Raw genomic sequence first — 17,986 nt, 5'->3', positions numbered from 1 at the left:
ACTGTAGTTGTCATGACAACCAGGAATGTTCCAAATGCGAATCTGAGAGGTATATAAAAAAGAAAACTTTTCAAGAGAAAACACACATTACAATCAAACACAGTTAATATATGTTACCTATCATTTTACTCGTGTGGCAGATTTTTTCCGTCTAAAACAAGTCTCCGCTCCAAATGTTGTCAAGCGGACAAGGTGTTACTGCGCGCAGGGGCCAAGATGGAGAAGAGCGGCGGGCAAGGAGTCGGCAAGGTTTTGGTGCCCAGGAGTTTCTCGACGGCTCCGAATATGAAGGCGAATTTGTCAATGGCCTAAAACACGGCAAGGGAAGGTACACCTGGAAAAAGGAAGAGGTAATTAATTACCTCGACTTCATTTGGCTCTCTCCATTCGACCGTGTACAAAGTCGACTTCTTTTTACGCGCTGTCCACAAATGTTCAGGTTTCTCACCAGCTTGTACTTTCGAACACATTTATTCATAGGACATTTCGTTTGGTCCATCAAGTTAAAGAGACCTAATTAAAAACCTGTGTCATGAACTCAGTTTTGTCAGGTTTTATTGCATGTTCAATGTTGTGGTTATACTCAGTCGGCACAAGCCCGTTCACCAGTTCGCCCATTTTATTGAACCAGGTAACCAAAATACAGAAAACCTCTCTGACAATGTCAATTGTGTTATTATTTAAAAATATATATATATTTATATATATACAGTATATATCATTATTATCTTTGTAAAGGGAGAATATAGTATAAGTGTCCTGTAAAGTATTGTTAACATTAACTTGTGAAAGTGTGCCTAATTGAGAGTCAAAAGATAACATCCTTCAAATATCTGCTGTGTGCAGTTCTATGAGGGCTCTTTCTACAAAGACTACAGGCATGGTGATGGAATGTACTGTTGGCCCACGGGCAACAAATTCATTGGCAAATTCTACCTTAACTGGAGAGAAGGATATGGAAAACATATTTTTCCTGATGGAGCCAAATTTAAGGTAACCCGAATGAAATGCACTTTCAATGGTGGGAGGTAACCAAGCACAAATACTTCATACACCAACTAGATCCTCCTCTCCTTTTCAGGGTTTGTATCATGCTGACCAGAGGTTTGGTCCAGGTGTGCTTAGTGAGCCATCAGGATGTCAAGATATAGGTCTATGGCACGGGAAGCATCTGATACAAATGTGTAACTCTGTACAAGGGAGCTTCAGCCTGAAAAACTTAACTGAATATGCTGCCTACTTGGAGCAAACTACTGTCTCGGGTTCTCAGAGTCAGGTAAAATAACCACCTATAATAAGTTTGAAACAGTATTAGAAAAATTAAAAAAATAACTACCAGTAAGCAGTAAGCACTGTATAATACTGTAGTATTGTGTAACAATAATGCTTGTTGTAAACATTGTTTGAGTTCAACAAAGTATTACTCATTGCAGACCTTCCATATTTGAAAATAAAATAGCTTGTATATACAGTACATCATTGTCCTGTATCAGTTTGTAATGTGGATATGAACATTCATTTTTGCCTTTTTTTAATTTTAATTTTTACTTTTCATTAGGATACATTATTCTCTAATGTGTGAATCTGAGGTAAATATGATAAGTGGTTACTGGTTAGGGATGGGCATTAGACTTAATTTCATTGATCAACAATGAGGGGAATCCATGCTTAGTTAAGATTTTGAGCTAATTTTCTCATCTTATTTAGCAAGTGTAAGTAATGTAATTTAATTGTTTTGTTGTTGATGGCAGAATACGAAAAAAAAAAAATCTTAACACTAACATTTAGGGCCCTATTTTTGTAGACAGCTCTCAGCCGTAAAAACTGGCACCTCTTAATTTTTGTGCTGAAGCAAGTCTAGTTTTTGAGAATTTGACAGACCACGCTGCGCCAGGCTGGCCATTTTGGTGGACCGAGGGCCTATTCTTTTACACTTTGACAGAAGGGAGACTATATTTTAGACCAGGTGAAAGCAGGTCTAAGTTGTGGCTCAGGTGTTGTAATGCGATTTTGGCGGCTTTGATCGAGGTACAGGCAGACATATTCTGAGCTCTGTGGACGTGTGTCTTGGATGTCATCGCATTTCTAAATATGAAAACAGCATGCATGAAACCCTCTGAATTTTTGTAGAAATGAATTCAATTATTATTCCTAATTTGGATAATTTATTTGTTTGGAACAAAATCACTTTGTGGCCAATGAACAAGATTAAGTTAGCAAGGAATTTGTTATCGGACAAATTGGATTTAATAGCTCAAGAAGACGATGCTTAGTGGCCTAATGGTTAACATATTTTGTATGTTAAGACACAATCCATGCATATAACTAATTTGGTGAGTAATGAATTTAGCTGTTTTCAGCATATCAATGACATTAGGATGAAGAAAATGAATATCAATATGGTCACGGCTTAAGAGTCCTGGTCAAAGAATGTAACTGTACATTCTTACATACAGCTACATAGAGAAGTATTTGGACATTGAAAGAGATTTTATGATTTGTCCTTTGTACACCACCACAATGGCTTTGAAACTGAAAAAAAGACTTTGGGCAGGTTATGGTATATTTACAAATGTGCCAAATGTGCATTTTAATCACATCTTAAGCATTTCAAATGTGGCCGCAAAATTAAAGTGGAAGTCAAATCAAAATTTTTCTTTACAATATGTTCTATGCCCCCACTAGTTTAAACACATGGCATTCTGATTAATATTGCATTTGTGGAATATGAATTAAACTGAAAAATCCATTTCACGGGGGCGGCCATTTTGACTGAAAAGCTGGCCATCATGACCAAATCCAAGTGGCTATCTATCTATACAGGCAAAATGGCTGCCCCCTGAGATGGATAAAAATGGGTGCAATTTTCTGCTTTATTAATACTCCACAAAAGCAAGATTAATCACAATGCCATGTTTAGATTAGTGGGAGCGCATTCAGTAATACATAATATTGTAAAGAACATTTCTGACTTGACTTTCCTTTTAAAAGAAAAACAAGTTACTGTCATTGTCCACATATTTTTCAATGTAATTTGTAGGCTATGTGCTCAAGACAGCACTAAATAAATAATAATATAGGATCATTAAAAAATAAATAAATATGTAAGAATAATGATGATAATAATAATGACATGCATTTTTCAGAGTTCAGCTTGTAGTTTTCCCATATAACTCACTTCATTGTTTCCACTCCTTTAGATAGAGAAAGATGACAATTTGCTGCTTTATGATGACCTTACTATACTCTCTATTTATACTTTTTTTTATTAATGCATTTTATGCACGAACATACAGAAGGCTTTGATGCAGCCTCTGAACTGAAGAGAATGCATGAAGCGTAGTTATTACAAAAAAGGCCATGTTCAACAAGCTCTTTTTGTCAGTGTTTTCACCAGGAATGTGAATATTGATTAAACCTAGCTATATTCTAATGCTAATTGCTGCAAAACAGAAACAGAGAGAAATATATTTTTTTCCTGATGAAAGAAGAGACTCTAATCTTTCTTTTGGTAGCTTCCATGTTTTTATAGCAGTAAAAGTTAGAACACAGTATTCTGTGGACCTTGCAAAATCTGTCAAAATCCAGTAAAACAGCTGAGAGTGAAGGGGGTTGCTTCAGTGAAAATGGCTGGGAGTGAATGAGTTAACAAGTGTTTACTGGATTTAAAAAAAAATAAGTTGTTGTTTTCCTCCCACTTTAAAGGGATAAACTATCTACTTGGAGTTAGAAGTTGGGATTCACTCAAATGACCAGGCAGCTTTCCTTCTTTTTTCTTCTCTTATTTGTTTCAAGCCAACCATTTGCCATTAGCCATTAGATGAAAAACTGGCTGCCCCTCCGGTGTTTGTAGAGTAGTTTGACCGTGAGCATGAGAGTTCAGACCAGAAACCTCCCTTTTTCTGCTGCTGCCTGCTGCTTGATTTCTAATTAGTTCCACCTGTGACAGGTGTCGCCTTTAAAAGGTCAAGCAGTGCGCATGTCCTTCCAGGTCACTGTAGTTCTCCGGCCATTTTTGTAGTTCTTTCAACAGCCCTTTGTCAACTGTCAGTTTGGCTTGACAGTCGTTAAAAAAAACCAGTGTCATATTAAGCACAGTTTGAACATTAAAATCTGTGTCACTAGAGGGAGCCAGCGTACCACTAATAGTACTAGTAGTATCACTCTGCAAATCACTGTACTAACATAATTAGATAATTAATCTATTTAAAACAGTGTTATTCCAGGCCAAAGTAAGTGTGCGTGTATCTCTACAAAAAGCAGATCAATTCATTTCAATATGCGCATATTGCTCAGATTTGTTTTTTTCATTTCATTGTCTTCAGGATGAATAAGGAATTATCAGGACGTATCATCTTCCATCGCAGCAGCTGCAGTGAGCTTTCCATTGTTCTGAAAGATCATGAAACCCCTGTGGAAGATCAGCAATTAACAGAAAGGAACAGAGAAGACATTCTTAAAACTGACGAGTTGAGAAACAGAAAGGAGGCGGCATGTAGTACAAATAGTAGAGAGCTGCGAGTAATAACTAGACAGGAAGATGCAGAATCAGGCGAGGATGGTGGCCAAATGAAATTGAGAACTTTGATTGAGGATGAAGGGAGGGACAAGGAAGAGAAAACCCATCAGGAGGAGAAGATGCTCTTTTCAGAGCACTCCGTACAAGTGAAGGATGGTCACATTGTACTGGGCCACCTGAAGTGGAAATAATATTCATCTGGAAGTATTAAGGTGTGCAGCACAGAGATCTGTTCTTTCCCACATTTGACATACGTTAGGTCTTGAATTTTTCTCTCATACCTGTGCAGCAGGACTCTCACAAAAAAATGACCTCAGCGCAATCCATGTACAGCTGCAGCATGCAGGTCTCAGAGGAAATTCTCCAGGGGGCAGCTGAAGCTCTGAGCCACACTGGGTTGCCCCAGCATTCTGATACTCAGGAGACTGTGCGCAGAATGGCTGCCATGAAGTTTGAGTATGTTTCATTCATCTCTTTTCCCCCTGTTTGCATCTATAAACATGTGTTTGTATGCGTTTGTGTGACCAGGCACCGTGTTCGTTTGAACACAATGAAGCTGCTGTTGGACCAGGGGGCTGACCCCAACCCTTCAATAGTCCCCTTACCTGTTCTCTTTTTGACCATTATGGCAGCCGATACCGAGACTGTCAGGAGACTTCTTCTGTGTGGAGCTCAAACAAGTGTTTGTCTTTCATCTGAGGTAACAAGTCAAATGGTTACTGAGACTTTGTTTGATTAGAAATGGCACCACTTCTCACCAACTATGCCTCCTTTCCTGCCCTGCATTCGCCCCTTTCCACAGATAATGTAGTCAGCTAACCTTTTCATTGTGTTATAGAAAACAGGCCTTTATCCTCTACATCTGGCAGCGGCCAGGCCCAGAAGGTCCCAAAATCACAGAACTGCTGCTGCATGCTTTAGCTGACCCAGATGCACGAGCATGTGACCAGACGGAAATCTGTGAACCAAGCAAAGTGTATATATCCATCTGCACATTAAATTCTATAGAGTAAAATTGCCTCTATTTAAAGTGGGTAGGCTAAGATTTACACTAGGAAGAGAGTAAAATTAAAAAATCACTCAAGGGTTGAGGAACGAACTCACGACCTTCATCGACCTTCAGCTTGAGAGACTGCCACACTATTACGTGAGCTTTGATCTCCAAAGACCAAAGACATCGTTTTTGGTATTTTGGGTTTAGGTAGATTCTGGCTGACACGAGCGATATACTACACAAAGCAGGAGCTGCGTGACCTCATTGGCAGTCTCCCAAGTTGAAGGTCGTAAGTTCGTTCCTCAACTCTTGAGTGACTTTTATTTATTTATTTATTTTCCAATTCTTCATTTTACTCTCTTCCAAGTGTAAATATTACTCTAAAACTGAGTCTATTTGGTCCCACTTTAAATAGAGTCAAATTTACTCTACAAAATGTACTGTGTGTTTGTAGTTAAATTGGTAGAATTATTAATCACGTCTGACTGTTTTGCAGGTGTCCACAATGGCAAGAAAATCATGGAACATCAGTGAGAAGCCATTTCCTGAAGAAGGAGGCCGGACAGCCTTGCATGTGGCCTGCCAGCGAGAAACGGATCACTCTGTGAGTACTAACAATACAGAATGACCAAATATGCACACAAACATGCAGGCATAACACTTTTCCTGGTTTTCCTTTTTTACCGCCTGACACTGCTTTGGATGGGTTTTGGATTCCTGCTTTTAAAGGCTCTAGCTCACGTATCTATAATAAGAGTTTCTTGTTTGTGTTGAATCTCTGAGCCCAATTCAGTCACTTTGGGAGAAGGACCTGGCTCTGACGATGGCTGAGGAGGAGCGGTCAGAGATTTGAAGAATCCTCTGTCTGCATGTGCAAGACACAAATGTATTCAATATAAAATTATACACCGTATCTATTACATTAAGGCTTGCTTGATTAAAATTTATGACAACGTAAGCGTAACCTCCGATAGATGCCAACAGTTTCCTGAAAACTTAATTCACACACTCTGCCTTTGTCCATCCCTAAACAAATATTGGATGGAGATTTTTGACACTTTATTGGTGGTGGTTGGAGAAAAAATGTAACCAAATGGTGAACTGTTTGCGGTTGCCCCCCATTTGCCTTCCTTGCCTAAATCTAAAAAGGATATGCTAGCTTTCGCTACTCTGCTAGCCAGGAGATTAATTGTAATTAGTTAGAAATCACACCCACTGGATCAGAGACATTTTATTTTTGTGAATTAGAGAAAATTAGACTGTCCTTAATCGGCCGCACAACTGAAATTGGGAGTTTATGGGATTAATTTCTTGATTTTTTTATTTATTTTGCACCCACTCACACAAACCACAAACACGCACACATACAAACATAGTCTCCCAGGCGGGGAAACGAACCCACGCCAACTTGCCTCGGAGGCAAGTGACGGTCCCACTGGAGCCCTTATTTCTTGAATTTGCTAAAAAGACCAACCAATCTGTGATTCCCATCTCATCTGTCCAACTTTGAGTTGCATTTTAATGTATGAAAGGTACTATAAAAATAACATTTGATTTGATTTGATTAGATTTGATTTGATTAGATTTGATTTGATTTGATTTGATTTGATTTGATTTGATTTGATTTGATTTGATTTGATTTGATTTGATCCGACTGAGATGGTTTGGATATTTAGATATATATTATTTTAATTTTTGCTCTGATTGCGGTCATATGCCACCACTTTGATTTTGGAGGCCTTTTGCTTTCTGTTGTAGTTTATTCTGACCTGACTGATTTGCCTGTTGCTGTTTGGTTGTGCATATTATTGTTTTATTTCATTTGTGGTTGCTTTTTCTTTTTATATATAGGTTTATTGATTTGTTACATTACTGCCATGAGCAGATTCTCGTTTTGTTTTGCTAGTTTGATTTGCCAGGGGTCCATTCAGTTGGCTGAACACAATTCCAATTTGGACTTTTTGATTTGTGTTGCTAAATGATAAATATTAGCAATAGTAATACAAGTATAATAGTATAATAAAATCATTTATCCAAAAGTTTGTTGTAATGTTGATTTCAAGACCAAGGAATGCTGCAAGAAACAACAATTTTCTTCACTGCACGCTGATGCTAGGCATCTTATGCTGTATTTTTTTATATATTTCATAGCATCATTTATAATACTTTCAAGATAAGTGGGTGTCCCTACCTACCAATTTCAAGGGGTTCCTCCTTGGTCAGCCAACAGATTTGAGTGAAGACAATTTTCTGTACCCAAACTTGCTCCTAAAGCAAGAAAAGTCGGGAATATCTGAAAAAGTGTACAGACAAATGGTGATTTTGCATCACGTTTGACTTATCTGTATTTATTTATTTATTTGTTTGTTTGTTTGTTTATTTTTATTCAGAATGCCAGCAAGGCGGTATCCCTGTTGCTCTCGCATAAAGCCAGAACAGACCTCCTCTGGAGTGGACACTCACCTCTCTCATTGGCAAGTGGCAATGATATGATAATATTACCTTGACACACACTCTTAAATGGACAGTCTGAAATCTCCACTAATCCTTTCACAGTCTAACTCCTAAATGCCACTTATTGACTAAAGAGATGTGCTGAATATGGGTGCTTCACTAAAATGTCTTAAGTCTTTAAACACTGTTTATCACAGTGCCTTAAGGTTTGTTGTGGTGATAGTCGCCTCACACATCATTGTGACTTGTACATTAAATCTGGGTTACCTTCCTTAAGTGCATGTAGGTACACTCACTGGCTGACTTTTTTTTAAAATAAAACTCTTCTTAGCATTACTCCATTTTATTTAAGGACTTTTATACAGAGAACTGCAGGATATTATGCATTACGATCCTGTGATATCCTCCATCTTTCTGTTCCTCGTGTCAGAACTGAACGAGGGAAGAGAGCATTCAGTGTTGCTGCCCCCACAGCCTGGAACTCTTTACAGACTAAACGAAAGCTCTCAGAGCCATTACACTTGGAGCCTTTCGACCCATATTGACTCATAAACAATGTGAGACGACTCAGCAGTGCCTGTGTTTATGATTTGTTATTTGTCCTTTAACATGTATGCACTTTATTTTATTATTTTTAAGACATTATACATTTGTAAAATGTATTTAAATTTATTGTATGTATAGTTGGGGTGCGCAGTGAGCTGGGTGGCAGCCAAAGGCGGGGGCCTTTGCGGTCCGACCCACGGCTACTGAAGCTAGCTGGCAGACCCAAACGTATTGTGAGGGTCTGCTGGGAACGTCTGGCAGAATCCCGTCAGAAAGAGTTTCAACACCCACCTCCGGCAGAACTTCTCCTTTGTCCCGAGGGAGGCGGGGGACATTGAATCCGAGTGGACCATGTTCCGCTCCTCCATTGTTAAGGCGGCTGATCAGAGCTGTGGCCGTAAGACGGTTGGTGCCTGTTGTGGCGGCAATCCTCGAACCCGCTGGTAGATACCAGCGGTAAGGGATGCCGTCAAGCTGAAGTCCTATTGGGTCTTTTGGCCTGTGGGACTCCGGAGGCAGCTGACAGGTACCGGTTGGCCAAGCGGAAGGCAGCTTCGGCGGTCGCTGAGGCAAAAACTCGGACATGGGGAGAGTTTGGTGAGGTCATGGAAAACGACTTCCGGACGGTTTTGAAGAAATTCTGGTCCACCATCCGGCATCTCAGGGGAGGAAAGCAGTGTGCCATTAACACTGTGTATAGTGGAGATGGGGTGCTGCTGACCTCGCCACAGGACGTCATGAATCGGTGGAGAGAATACTTCGAAGACCTCCTTAACTCCACTGACACGTCTTCCTTTGAGGAAGCAGGGTCTGGGGACTCTGAGGTGGGCTCCCCTATCTGTGGGGTTGAAGTCACTGAGGTGGTTGGAAAGCTCCTCGGGGGTGGATGAGATCCGCCCGGAGTTCCTAACGGCTTTGGATGTTGTGGGGCTGTCGTGGTCGACATGCCTCTACAGCATCGCATGGACATTGGGGACAGTAAGAAGAAGAAGGGGGACCGCAGGGTGTGTTCCAACTATAGAGGGATCACACTCCTCAGAATCCCTGGTAAGGTCTATTCAGGGGTTCTGGAGAGGTGGGTCCGTCGGGAAGTCGAATCTCGGATTCCGGAGGAGCAGTGTGGTTTTCGTCCCGGCCGTGGAACAGTCGATCAGCTCTACACCCTCGGCGTTTGCCCGTGTCCCTCGGGGAGTCCTGTGGGGGGTGCTTCGGGAGTACGGGGTACCGAGCCCCCTGATACGGGCTGCTTGGTCCCTGTACGACCGATGTCACAGTTTGGTCCGCATTGCCGGCAGTAAGTCGAATTTGTTTCCAGTGAGGGTTGGACTCCACCAAGATTGCCCTTTGTCAGATTGTCCAGATTCTGTTCATAACTTTTATGGACAGAATTTCTAGGCGCAGCCGAGGCGTTTAGGGGGTCCGGTTTAGTGGCCTCAACATTGCAGATGATGTGGTGCTGTTGGCTTCTTCAAGCTGTGATCTCCAACTCTCGCTGGAGCAGTTCGCAGCCAAGTGTGAAGCGGTTGGGATGAAAATCAACACCTCCAAATCCAAGACCATGGTCCTCAGTCGGAAAAGAGTGGAGTGACCTCTCCGGGTCGGCAATGAGATCCTGTCCCAAGTGGAGGAGTTCAAGTATCTTGGGGTCTTGTTCACGAGTGAGGGTAGGTTGGATCGGGAGATCGACAGGCGGATCGGTGCAGCGTCTGCAGTGATGCGGATTCTGTATCGGGTTCGTTGTGGTAAAGAAGGAGCTGAGCCGAAAGGCAAAGCTCTCGATTTACTAGTCGATCTACGTTCCTACCCTCACCTATGGTCACGAGCTATGGGTCGTGACCGAAAGAACAAGATCCCGGACACAAGCGGCCGAAATGAGTTTCCTCCGCAGGTTGTCCGGGCTCTCCCTTAGAGATAGGGTGAGAAGCTCGGTTATCCGGGAGGAGCACAGTGTCGAGCCGCTACTCCTCCGCGTTGAGAGGAACCAGTTGAGGTGGCTCGGGCATCTGGTTCGGATGCCTCCTGGACGCCTCCCTGGAGAGGTGTTCTGGGCATGTCCCACCAGCAGGAGGCCCCGGGGACGACCCAGGACACGCTGGAGAGACTATGTCTCTCGGCTGGCCTGGGAACGCCTTGGGATCCCGCCGGTGGAGCTGGTTGAAGTGGCTGGGGAGAGGGAAGTCTGGGCTTCCCTGCTAAAGCTGCTGCCCCCGTGACCCAACCCCAGATAAGCGGTAGATGATGTATGTATGTATGTATAGTCTTAGTTTTGACGATGTGTGCTGTTGACTTCATGGCCAGGTCACCCATTTAAAAGAGATCTTGATCTCAATGGGTTTTTATCTGGTTAAAGAAATATGTTATATTATTATATTATATAGGGGAGGCTTGTCCATATACCAAAGCAGAAAGAGGCATTACAAATGTAGTTAGTTACTCACTGAATTCACCAAAAAGAACCTGTATTTGTGTTAGGGACAGGCCGTGTGGTTTTTTTTGCACATCACTTTGAGTTGCATTTTGATGTATGAAAAGTCTTATGTACAGTCGTGATCAAAAGTTGACATAGACTTGTAAAGAACATAATGTTATGGCTCTCCCGAGCTTCCAGTTATTTCTACAAATCTTGATTTTTCTCTGATTGAGTAATTGGAATGGATACTTTCTTGTCACAAAAAGGTTCATGAATTTACGTTCTTTTATGACTTTATTTGGGTTTAAAACAGAAAAAGTGACCAGATACTACTGTGTCAAAAATATACATACAGCAACATGAATTGGCAATTTTGGTGACTTTGAAAGTTGGCCAATGAAATGAGCTTCATACCATTGCCGCTTAACATCTTGTGTGTGATTTTGAGTGAATGCAACTTCTCTGAGGCCATTGAAATCGGGCTCATTGGATACCAATGCCCACATATGCAACAATGGACAGTCAAAGGAGCTCAACGGTGTCAAAACGGATCTGAAAACGCAAATCATTGACTTGAACAAGTGAGGAAAATTGCTTGGAAAGCAGCTGCAGGTCCTAAGACCAACAGTGCAAGCAGTTGTTTGCAAGTATAAAGTGCATGGCACTGTTTATCACCACCATGATCAGGAAGAAAGTGCAAGCTATCACCTGCTGCTGAGAGAAAATTGATCAGGAGGGTGAAGAATCAACCGAGAACCACCAAAAAGCAGATCTGGCAAGAATTAGAGCTGCTGGGATACAGCTATCAGTGTCCACAGTCAAGTGTGTTTTGCATCGCCATGGACTGGGAGGCTGTTGTGCAAGAAGGAAGCTCTTGCTCCAAAAGTGGCACCTTAAGACTCGACTGAAGATTGCTGCTGATCATATGGACAAAGATAAGACCTTCTGGAGGAACCGTGGACAAAACAAAAATTTAGCTGTTTGGCCAAAATGCCCAGCAATAAATTTGAAAGAGAAAAGGTGAGGCCTTAACCCCAACAACACCAACCATCAAGCACGGCGGTGGTAGTATTGTGGGGCTGTTTTGCTGCCCATAGAACTGGTGCTTTACACAGAGTAAATGGGATAATGAAGGAGGAGGATTAACTTCCTTTTTATTTTTTTTTCAAAAATCATCAGCTCAAAGTTTGAGTTTTGGCCACTGTTTGGTGTTCCAACAGCACAATGACCCCACCACACATCAGAAGTGGTAATGGAACTCATTTTGGAATTAAGGTTTTAGAATGGCATTCCCAAAAGTCCTGACTTATTAAACCCCATTGGAAACATGTGGACAATGCTAAAGAAAGTCCCTGTCAGCAAGCCAACAAATTTAACTGAACTGCACCAATTCTGTGAAGAGGAGTGGTCAAAGATTCAACCAGAAGCTTACCAGAATCTTGTGGATAGCTACCAAAAGCGCCTAATTGATGTGAAAATGGCCAAGAGACATGTAATCAAATATTAGCATAGCTCTATGTACATTTTTGACCCAGAATTGTTCACTTCTTCTGTTAACCCCTAATAAAGTTGTAAAAGAACAAACATTCATGAATCTTTCTTGTGACAAGAGAGTATCTGTTGCAATTATTCATCTATCCATCCCTTTTTGTCATGTTTTGGGTTCTGTTTTCCTTGTGTGTCTCTCTTGGTCTTGTTTAAGTGTGATCCAGCCCTTCCTCGTGTGATCCAATCAGTGCCCTCAGCCACTTGTGTCTTGCCCCAGGTGTGTCTTGTTGTGTCGTTAGTGTCTGTGTATTTAGTCTGCTGTCTCTCCTCTGTCTGTGTCGGTTCATTGTTTTTCTCCATGTTATGGTGCCCGTTTTTGCCTTGTCTTTTCCCCATGTCATGCTGATCGTTTTTGCATTGTTGTTCCCCCATGTTTTGGTTCATTTTTTGGTTCTAGTTTTGGTTTATCTTGCAATTTGGAAGATCACCTTTTGTTTGTAGTAATTAAAATCCATTTTTTTTATTGAACCTCTGCCTCCTCGCCCTGTCTTCCCGCATTTAGGTCCTCAAGCTCCCCATCCTGACAGAATGAACCGACCACGATCAGACCCAGCGGGAAGCTCCCGTTGCCGACCGGCACGCCGTTGGTTGGCTCGAAAGCACCGTCAGCCTGCCACCCAATCCCATTCCCTCCATGTAGGTACTTTTTCTCTGACTGGTTCCGCCTTGTCCTCTGTTCCCCATTCACCCGATCTCCTTAGTTCACTTAAGTCCCTGCCCTAAGACACCATTTTGTCACCCCATTGTTTCATAGACACAGACTTCACAGATGATGATGAAGAAGGCTGTTTTTTGGTTAATGCACTTACAGATTCCAGTTCCGATTTAGACACTGATTTGGATTTTTTCACCAGTATAGACCCTTACATGTTTTCGTCACTGTTTTCTTTTGCAGATTATTTTAACACCGGGTCATGTCACCCCCCGTCACCTCGGTCCCCGCTAAGTTCATCACTCCGGTCCCCATCTTGTGCACCTCATAGCCCCACATTACCGCCACGTCAATACTTAGTCCCCACTTAACCTGGTTCCTTGCCTAATCCCGTTTCTTCTCGTCACGTTCCTTCAGTCTCTGTATCCTCGGTTTCTAGTATCCCTGCTGCTCATCACTCCCCATGGTGGCAGGCTGATGTGGCCCCAGTTCCTGCTCTCAAGTCTGCTTCAGCCACGCCACCCCAAGCCATGTTCACCCATCAATCCATTTTCTGTACCGCTTGTCCTCACAAGGGTCGCGGGGTTGCTGGAGCCTATCCCAGCTGGCTTCGGGCAGTAGGCGGGGTACACCCTGTACTGGTTGCCAGCCAATCGCAGGGCACACAGAGACGAACAACCATACTCACAATCACACCTATGGACAATTTGGAGTGTCCAATTCACCTGCCATGCATGTTTTTGGAAAGTGGGAGGAAACCGGAGTACCCGGAGAAAACCCACGCAAGCACGGGGAGAACATGCAAACTCCACCCAGGAAGGCCGAAGCCCGGACTTGATCTCACAATCTTTGCACTGGGAGGCGGACGTGCTAACCAGTCAGCCACCGTGCCGCCCGCCATGTTCACCCAGCTACCGCCAAGCCAAGCACCGCCAAGCCAAGCACATGTCCCCGAGCCACGTCTGCCGCCGTTCCAGGTCCCCGAGCCACGTCTGCCGCCGTTCCAGGTCCCCGAGCCACGTCTGCCGCCGTTCCAGGTCCCCGAGCCACGTCTGCCGCCGTTCCAGGTCCCCGAGCCACGTCTGCCGCCGTTCCAGGTCCCCGAGCCACGTCTGCCGCCGTTCCAGGTCCCCGAGCCACGTCTGCCGCCGTTCCAGGTCCCCGAGCCACGTCTGCCGCCGTTCCAGGTCCCCGAGCCACGTCTGCCGCCGTTCCAGGTCCCCGAGCCACGTCTGCCGCCGTTCCAGGTCCCCGAGCCACGTCTGCCGCCGTTCCAGGTCCCCGAGCCACGTCTGCCGCCGTTCCAGGTCCCCGAGCCACGTCTGCCGCCGTTCCAGGTCCCCGAGCCACGTCTGCCGCCGTTCCAGGTCCCCGAGCCACGTCTGCCGCCGTTCCAGGTCCCCGAGCCACGTCTGCCGCCGTTCCAGGTCCCCGAGCCACGTCTGCCGCCGTTCCAGGTCCCCGAGCCACGTCTGCCGCCGTTCCAGGTCCCCGAGCCACGTCTGCCGCCGTTCCAGGTCCCCGAGCCACGTCTGCCGCGGCAGCCCCTGGCCTCTTCCATGGCGGCTTCAAGTCCTTGAGTGTGGGCAGGAGGTGCACGTCCCACTGCCGTCTTCTCCTTGTCTCGCGGCGCACGTTGTGGTCGCCCTTTGCTCCAGTGTGGCGTCCGGGGCGCCCTCCGGACCGGCGCCACCGGGCTCCCCTCGTCTGGCGTCCGGGACGCCCCCCGGACTGGCCTTGATGGGTGTGCCAGGTTCCCACCTCCGTGCCCCCCTCCGCCCGCCCTGTTTTTGGACTTTTTTGTGTTAGGGACGTCTGGGAGCCGTCCCTCGTTCATTTCTTCTGTTAACCCCTAATAAAGTTGTAAAAGAACAAACATTCATGAATCTTTCTTGTGACAAGAGAGTATCTGTTGCAATTATTCATCTATCCATCCCTTTTTGTCATGTTTTGGGTTCTGTTTTCCTTGTGTGATCCTGCCCTTCCTCGTGTGATCCAATCAGTGCCCTCAGCCACTTGTGTCTTGCCCCAGGTGTGTCTTGTTGTGTCGTTAGTGTCTGTGTATTTAGTCTGCTGTCTCCCCCTCTGTCTGTGTCGGTTCATTGTTTTCCCCCCATGTTATGCTGCCCGTTTTTTGCCATGTCTTTTCCCCATGTCATGCTGCTTGTTTTTCCATTGTTGTTCCCCCATGTTTTGGTTTATCTTGCAATTTGGAAGATCACCTTTTTGTTTGTAGTAATTAAAATCCCTTTTTTTAAAAAAATTTTTATTGAACCTCTGCCTCCTCGCCCTGTCTTCCCACATTTGGGTCCTCAAGCTCCCCCATCCTGACACTTTTCTTAACCACTTGTCCTGACAAGGATCGCAGCGGGTGCTGGAGCCTATCCCAGCTGCCTTTGGGCAGTAGGCGGGGTACACCCTGAACTGGTTGCCAGCCAACCACAGGGCACGCAGAGACAAACAACCATCCACACTCACAATCACACCTATGGACAACTTGGAGTGTTCAATTAACCTGACATGCATGTCTTTGGAATGTGGGAAGAAACCGGAGAAAACCCACGCAAGCACGGGGAGAACATGCAAACTCCACCCAGGAAGGCTGAAGCACGTCCTCTGCACTGGGAGGTGGACGTGCTAACCAGTCAGCCACCGTGCCGCACCTGTTGCAATCACTCAAAGAAAAATCTGAGTTATGGAAATAACTGGAAGCTCAGGAGAGCCATGACATTATGTTCTTCACAAGTGTATGTCAACTTTTGATCACAACTTTATCTTAATCTGTTGTTTTCCCTGTGCAGGCGGTGGAGGCGCTGTTAAAAGAAGGTGCAGATCCCAACCTTCCCTTGGGTTGTGGAGTTGGCAATGCCCTATGTGTCATCATTAACTTCTGCTACCACTTGGATGGCAAAAGAACAAAACTGGTATTTACTATTTACCTACACATAGATAGTCATTCACCAATGTATACAGGCAATATTTAAAATATTTATTGCAGTCTTTTAACCACCTGCCACATCTGGAAATTTGTAAAAGAGAAAAGAAAAATCTCAGCCTTGCAAAACAAATCCATTCACCTAAAAAATCTCAAATGATTTGGCAACATGGTGAATGAATGGTAGTTCCATTCCATATTCAGCCCCGGCCTTCCTGTGTAGTGTTTAAATGTTCACAGTTTCCATGGGTTACATGGGTTTTCTCTGGGTACAGCTTCCACATTACAAGAACATGCATTTTACATTAATTGAAAGTTGTTTGTAGACTGGCAACCAGTCCAGGATGGGTCATGTCACCCAAAGTCAGCAAAGTGTTCAAGTGAGCTCCAGCTCACCTGTGACCCTGATGAGGTTGTGTTAAAAAAAAAAAATCAGCAGGGAACTATTGAGATGTGTGTATTTATGTCTTTGTCATAGTTGGACATATTAGAAAAGTCTGGTGCTGATATGTTGAACCCAGTCCACGTGGGTGATTGTAAAGGAAATGTGGTTGACTATGCACATCACTCCTTCGACCAGGTAGGACAACTTCGTGAATTTAGACAAAATCAAATTTATGACAAATCACTGTATCTGAATATTTAGCAATTCAATTTGGTCTCACTTTTTGAAAATGTAATATGTTTATTGTTATGCTTATAGTTTGTTTTCAATTGTTTTACTGTAGTTTACATTTTGGTGTAAATAAAGTTAAATGTATTGTTTTCTATTGTGTTATTAGTTACACCGAATACTTTAATAATCGTCTACTGTCTAGGACTTACGTATTGCCCACACACCCTTCCATATCCTAAACATGGAGGAGAGAAAAACATTTAAAGCAAGGAGTCACCTCCTCAGCAAGATGGGAAGTCTGCTGAGAGGGGCTGCTGTCCAAAGAGAGAAAGAACAACTGGAGAAAGAGAAAGAACTCCGACTGAATTGTAAGTTAAATGCAAGTCGTTGTGGTGACAGTTTAAGGGAGAAGTTTTTCCTTGCAGGTGAAACTGCCCTTTCTCCTACTGATGCTGACGCCAGCCATACAACAAAACCTCCCACAGCAGTAAAACAAAGGTACATTAACGCACATCAAAAACCTCTTATATTCTCCAGACTTATACTCGTATTATTTGTTTCCTGTACTGACTGTAGGTAATCTGAATCTTTTCTCAGGTCACCATCATTGAAGTTCTGCTACCACTGCGGTCGCTCTGCTGCCGTGAAGCTAACTGCTTGTACTCGCTGCCACGTTTTCTATTGCTCGTCATCTTGTAAACTTAAAGCATGGGATGAGAGACACAGGGAAGAGTGTCTGCAGGAATCGGGTGGGAATCAGACCCAGTTTTATCAATTAATCTCAGGAACTTGAAAAAAAAATAAAAATAACTATGACTTAATGGTACGACTGTTATTATTTTTATCTCTCCCTATCCAGCTTCTGTTGACAGTTTCGAGAGAATGTTCCTGTTTCAGAACCAACAAGACCCCACTACTGTATTGAAATCCATTCAAATCCCCACATATTCAAATGTCCAATTACAAATCGTGGGCACTGAAGAAAACCAACCTGTGAGCCTGAATGAAAACTACAGCTACAACTGACAGAATGTGTAACTTGCTCATTAGTTTGTACTTGATCTATCTTTCCGTCAAGTGTTTATTTTATTTTTTAAAGAGGCTTCGTATTGTGCGATGTATTTTCCAGTTCATAGATAATGTTTTAAGCTGTTTTTGTACTGCCATAGTTCTGCATTTGAACTGAACTCTGAAACAAAAAAACATAGTACACACTATCTACTGAGACTGATACTGCAAAAATTGCAGGGGGGTGGGATTTTTAAATTTTTATAAATCTTTTATTGTGGAAAACTATCTAAATTGTGGAGGA

General features: G+C 43.6%; 1 pseudogene; it reads left to right on the top strand.

Moving 5' to 3' along the window:
• The first annotated feature begins 173 nt into the window (after positions 1-173).
• Positions 174-17,700, top strand: LOC147165181 (ankyrin repeat and MYND domain-containing protein 1-like; annotated as a pseudogene).
• Positions 17,701-17,986: the final 286 nt, after the last annotated feature.

The sequence above is a fragment of the Leptonotus elevatus genome, chromosome 11 (genome assembly GCF_054856555.1).
Source record: "Leptonotus elevatus isolate MCC_2025b chromosome 11, RoL_Lele_1.0, whole genome shotgun sequence".
Lineage (NCBI taxonomy): Eukaryota > Metazoa > Chordata > Actinopteri > Syngnathiformes > Syngnathidae > Leptonotus > Leptonotus elevatus.
The sequence above is the reverse complement of the archived record's forward strand: the minus strand, read 5'-3'. Positions and strand labels throughout refer to the sequence as shown.